Source organism: Salarias fasciatus, chromosome 4 (assembly GCF_902148845.1).
Source record: "Salarias fasciatus chromosome 4, fSalaFa1.1, whole genome shotgun sequence".
Lineage (NCBI taxonomy): Eukaryota > Metazoa > Chordata > Actinopteri > Blenniiformes > Blenniidae > Salarias > Salarias fasciatus.
This window is the reverse complement of record NC_043748.1, coordinates 25,316,574-25,323,163: the sequence shown is the minus strand read 5'-3', so window position 1 is coordinate 25,323,163 and position 6,590 is coordinate 25,316,574.

The following is a 6,590-nucleotide window of genomic DNA, read 5'->3' as shown; positions in this document are numbered from 1 at the left end:
CGTGGAGCTCTCACAGTTATCAGGGTTATCTGGATACTTGCAGCTTTTATTCCTAAACGCATGCTTGAAAGAAAAGCTGCACACTCTACTGCAAATTTGTGATTACCACGACGCACGTGTGCAAAATACAGTAGATACTGTAAAAGACTGACTGAGGGCTGATTAATGACATTCCCATGCACTCCACCATTTCAGAATGACAGAATTTTGAAAGAAAAGCACAATTAATCGTTATTATTCCTCAAAAAGATGCATCATTAATTAATTAAAATCCAATCAGTTCAGAGGGATAATTATTTCATACCTGGTGGCCAATTCAGAGGAAAAACACAATAAAGTCAACAAACTGCATCGCTGCAGGTTCCAGATGAAAGCAGGGCTAAGAGAGAGGGCACTGGTATTTCCAGGACAAAATCTCAAAGCACAAAGACATGAACAGATTTTAATTAAGTGTTTTCACGACAGTCTGACTGAGAAGAGTTCAGAAGGATGGGTGTTGTGTTCAAGTGAGGCTCGTAACACGGGAATATTTACTGCGACAACATTCAAGGATCTGATTTCACGGCAAAATAAACATTTTGTACAGAACTAGAATGTGGCACTCGGAGAGCGCAGACCTCCGCCACAGCTCAAATCAGTCACCAGCAACAATAAGAACACCATGTATGATCGCAGCGGAGCTGTGCGGCGTGCGGCGCGGCACCTGCACGCGGCGTCGGACCGGGGGGTGTTGAGGCTCGGAGCGGTGCGGAGCAGCACGGTGCCTGCATGCTGCGTCAGGAGCCGTGAGTGGGGTGCTGGATGGGCCCCCCCACCTTCAATCCCCCCCCCGGGACAACAGACCCGTTTGTCCCCCCCTGTCAGCGGGCCTGCCCAATTATGTCAAAGACTGCCCTGTCTCTCAATGATAAAGAATCCTTTAAAAAATTCCTGGATCCAGACAGTGATCCGGATCATCACCAAAATTTGATGGATTCTAAGTTAGCCCAAGACCCACCTTTCCACAAAGTTTCATTGCAATCCGTCCATAACTTTTTCCGTAATGTTGCTAACAAACCAACCAACCAACCAACCAACATGATTACATAACCTCCTTGAAGGAGGTAAATATAGAATCAAAGCACTCGATCGACTACATAAAGCATGATTCAGTCGTGCCAAGGAGTGAACAAAAAAATCCCATTTCCAATGGAACAAGCACACAAACTGTAAATAATGTTTTCATGACAGAAAAGTTGTATTTTTCAGTTTTTTTCAGATTGATAATTGAGTCTTTCTCACCTCTCTGTTGCTCATGATAAAAACCAATTCTTCATCAAATGGGAACTTATCACAAATAAACCCCAAAGAAAGGTAAATACCTTCATTTATCCCTTTTCTTCTTATCTTTTCTTAATGGAAGGAAAACAAACCCAGCCAGGCACAGGAAGAACATGCAAACCCACACACGGAGTCTGAAAGCTGAACCACTTCAGCGCCCCTGAAACACTCCTTCACCTTCTGCTTCATGAAGCCAGAAAGTTTAACCATAGGCAGGACGGACAGCGAAGTGAAACAGCTCTGAGGTCTGATCTCAGACAGGGGATCCCCCCAGACGGAGACCCCATGAGGGCCCTCCGGCCCCGGGGCCCCCTCCTCAGCTCAGCCCCCGCTCAGTGCTTCCAGAGTAACTAAAAACCTGTCAGACGGATTTCCTCCTTCGGCTCACAGGGAAACATCAGCGCACACACCACAACAACAGATGCTGTGATTACAGCCGGCTCCAGTCCTCCTCCAGTCCGAAGCTTCGGGCTGCGATTCGTCAAAGTGCAGCCAGCGAGGAGGGAGAAGTGGCGGAGCTGCAGACGGCTGATAAACACCGAGGGAAGGAGGTGGAACAGCAGATCTCTGAACATGCAGGAGCACTGAGGAGCGGGGCGCCACAGGAAGCAAGCAGCAGATATCAGCACCACGGACAGCGCTTCGAACTTCAGCTCAGAGCAGGAGAAGCAGAGGGAGGAGAGAAGAGCCACCACAGGACTGACGCTCCTCACAGGAGGAGCTGGAGGACCCAAACAAAGCCTCCAGGAAACCCGGAGAACCTCCTCCCCTGCTCCACTGCTCCCAGACCTCCTCCTCCTCCAGACCTCCTCCTCCTCCAGACCTCCTCCTCCTCCAGACCTCTTCCTCCTCCTCCTCCAGACCTCCTCCTCCTCCACTGCTCCTCCTCCAACACAACTTCAGCCTTCACTCTGAAGGGGGGCACAAGCAGGAGAACCTCCAACCTGAGAACACCACCTCAACTCCCCCATGTCAGGGTAACAGTCGAAAGGCGGTAACAGCAGAGGAAACAATAGCAGAGAGTCGGGGTAGAAGGAGAGACATGAGGGGTAACAGGAGAGAGAGGGGGTAAGAGAGGGGGTGACAGGAAAGAGGGGGGTAGGAGCAGAGGGGGTAGGAGCAGAGGGGGTAAGAGCAGAGGGTGGAACAGCACAGGGGGTAAGAGCAGAGGGGGTAGGAGCAGAGGGGGTAAGAGTAGAGGGGGTAAGAGCAGAGGGTGGAACAGCACAGGGGGTAAGAGTAGAGGGGGTAAGAGCAGAGGGGTAGGAGCAGAGGGGTAGGAGCAGAGGGTGGAACAGCAGAGGGGATAACAGCAGAGGGGTAGGAGCAGAGGGGTAACAGCAGAGGGTGGAACAGCAGAGGGGTAGGAGCAGAGGGGGTAACAGCAGAGGGTGGAACAGCAGAGGGGGTAGGAGCAGAGGGGTAGGAGCAGAGGGGGTAACAGCAGAGGGTGGAACAGCAGAGGGGGTAGGAGCAGAGGGGTAGGAGCAGAGGGGGTAACAGCAGAGGGTGGAACAGCAGAGGGGTAGGAGCGGAGCGGCTGCGGCTCACCTGCTGAGTGCCGCCGGACGCTCCTCGCTGCAGACGCTCGGAGCTCAGCCTCCTCCTGTGAGCTGCGAGCTGCTGATGCTCAGAACAAAGTGTGAAGCCAAACACAGGAGGCAGTGTTCAGGAAACAGTCTCTCACACTGGCTTCACAATAAAACCGCTCCAGCACAGCTACAGGACACTCGCAGTACTGCTCGCTAAACACACCTGGAAGCTCCCAGCACACACTCCGCACCACATCCAGCCGGGACCAGCTCTCTGCTGTCACTTCAAGTACTGAATTATGTATTCTAGCATCATATTGTTCCATTTGTCAAAGGGCTATATTTGTTGCAGTTAGTTTTAAAATCATTTGAATATTTCAAATAATAAAAAGCTGCATTTCACTGTACTTTGTTGAATATTATTAATGACAGGCGGCTGGAGGCCTTTTCAATCCACACACTCCCGGTTAAAAGAACTGCTCCTTTATTAACGTGTTCATTTTCTCCTCAGTCATCTGTGTTTTGCTGTCTCGGCTCAAGTCTTCTCTACAGCTGAAGCTGGTGTCTACCACATCTTAGATCAATCAGTTGATTTATTTTCTCCTTTCCCTTTTCTCCCCTTGGGTTTTTCCTTTTCTTGTAACAGTCAAAAGGGAATGAATAGAAATTGTTTCTGCTGTTTATTCTGTCTGATGATTCCAGACTAGATTTACTTTAAAATGATGTGATGTTTCATAAACACTACTTTTTGTGATGAAATCATTGAAAACTGGCTGCTCAGTGCACTGTAACATGTTTTTATTTTATCAACCACAGCTGATCTCGTTGGCTCTGAAGACAATATGCGTGTCTCTGGCGTCCTCTGGAGGCCACATAGTGTTATAACACAACTGTCTATTGAAAACAGCTGGGATTGTGACCATCCACTGCCTTTCAGAGAAGTTATTTCCACTTTATTGACTTTCTGAAGTTGGTAAAAATTCAGTGCTAGGTCCCTAATGTCTTCCCAGATCAGTATAAGTGGAACCAGCACTTGTTAAACAGAAATCAAACATGGATTTTTGTGAAGGATGACTGAAAATTCAAGTGGAATTTAATGTGTTATTTACAAAAAAAAAAAAACTACAAAAGTATCATCATTCATGCGCATTGAATAATATTCAAGCTGCTGTTTGTGACTGAGTTGATTATATAATATCGAAATGTATTCACTGATGGACTCATTTCCTTCACTGTTCTTTATGGGAATAAACTTATATTCTAGCAGCACGATTCCAGAGGAGAGGAAAGACGGATTTAAAGAGGCATCTGAAAAAGTTTCTCCCAGGAACTGATGTAGCTTCAGCAAACATCCAGACTATAGAGCATCTTCTTCCTCTAACATCCGGATGATAGAGCGGGGTTGGCGTAGGGCCAATGTTTGTGTGCGCGTGCACACAGTTGAAGATGTTTTTCGAATCTAAAGAACTATCGAATCTAGAACGTTAAAACAATGATGTCAGAAATTTCCTGGTTTAAAAAAGTAGCTTGTATTTGTCACAGACAGTAGCTAATGACTTCAGTGTCTCCTGCTTCACTCAATAGAGTCAAAAAAACAATAAAATGGATTATGAAATATCTGACAACAGCAGCCTGGAGTTACTGTGGCTGCTGTCTTCAGTCTGTCTTCAGTCAACAACTTGTTAAACGAACTGTCTTTTAAGACAAGAAAGAGTGTGAAATTTGGAAAGAACATTATAATTAAACCTACCAGAACCATGTTCGCCTTGTTCTCTCCCAGCCGCCGCTCCGCCGCTCAGACGCTTCCTCTCAGAGCGGAACTGTCCTCAGTAACAAGTTTTCCCGTTCTGTCCCAGACGCTCAGCGTTTAAATCTTCTTTCCACCGTCTCTGGAGTTGAGATGCGTCCCGTCGACTGATGTTGGAGCACAAAGAAATCGTTCAAATCCAGCAAGTTCGTCAGTGGCTAACAGCTAAGCTAACAGCTAAGCTAACAGCTAAGCTAACAGCTAAGCTAACAGCTGACTGAGACTCTGGTGGCGTCTGTCAGCAGCTACTTTTACGAAGTGTCCCTGAACGCCGCACGGTGCAGGTTGTTACTGGATCAGAGGGTTCCAGGTGTTTCACAGGTAAAGAAGGAGGTTCAGGAGGACACGGATACTGGCAGGGTAATGGACGGAGCTACTGCCTCCATGAAGCAGGAGCCTCAGATTCTCAAAATCATCTCGCGGGCCAGATATTAGCCACCAGTTGCCGACTGGTGTTACAGAGCATCTTCCTTCTCTAACATCCAGATTATGGAGCATCTTTCTCCTAACATAGATGACAGAGCATCTTCCTCTTCTAACATCCACATTAGAGCATCTTCCTCCTCTAACATCCAGATTATAGAGGTAATGCTAATACAGACATGTGAACACAGGACTGAGCAACTGATGTAATTTGGGACATTTTTTAATTTGATTTTTGCATGTTTGACATTTAAAAAAATTCCAACAAACAAAACTTGACTTTCACTGGTGAAGACACTCGTGATTTTCCCTGCTTCAGCAAGACTGTGTGAGTCCTCCTGGGATTATTCAGGAATTTCTGTACCAACCGCGAAATTCTTACATGTAAATACATCAATGGACCATAGAAACAGAGGAGTGACACCAGAGTGTGTTTAATTCATAAGTATGAATACACAGAAGAAATCAATGAGGAGAAGCTCAGACGCTGAAGTCCTGAACAAGACAAATATCATGCAGGGAAAAAATACCTGAATACAAATTACTGGGAGTGAATGCTCTAATTCCTTCCACAAACTAGTTTTAAATATCAATAACAGTTAGAAACCCACATGTTGATGAATTCCAAAACAAAAGAGCCTTAATACATTCAGAAGCAACTTTCATTACTGTTCCTCATTATTAGTATGAATGTTTTTGAAATTGTATCAACTCTTCAATGAGGCCATCCATTATCAGCTTTCTGTGAGGGTTGTAAACTGAGATTCATTTAAAATATACAATTTGTTTTCAGATGTAATCACTGTCTCTATTTTCAGCCCTCTCAGATCACTGAGTTAAACACAGGGATCAGATTGTTCCTTCACCCACTCCTGATCCACTCTGCATGCTGCAGCTTCAATACTGAGGCCAATCAATGTTCATTTACCTGGGAGTGTTTCTCTCCTTTCCATGGGAAACTTCAACACAGAGTTCTATGGATGAGGAGGAGGAGACAGATGCTGAGGTTGGTTAGCATGAGTTCGGTTGGTTAAGATTTGTTATGGTTGGTTATGTTGCTAACATTGGTTAGGTCGATTAGGTGGGTTAAGTTGGTTAAAGTTGGTTAAGGTTGGTTACGTTGGTTAGGTTGGTTAAGTACTTATGTTAGTTTGTGTTGGTAAGATTGCTTACATTTTTGATGTTGATTAGGGTGTTTAGGGGTGGCTTGGTTAACTACGTTGGTGATGTTGGTTAGGGCTGGTTATGTTGGTGAGGGCATAACTGTATACCTTCAAATATTTAACCTTAGTGCGACTGAAGATCATCATGTGTTGAGTGCCGGCGTCAAACGTAGAAAAAAAAAAAGAAACATGACCTTAAATAATATAGTAAGTAATAGAAGGTAGGTTGAGAAGAGGCCTGTAGTACCACTTCACACCACAAGTTGGTGTCGTGACTCAGTTGGGTTGTCTGATACTCAGGAGCCAGCGTAGGTTCAGCAGATACACCAATGTACACGGCTCATG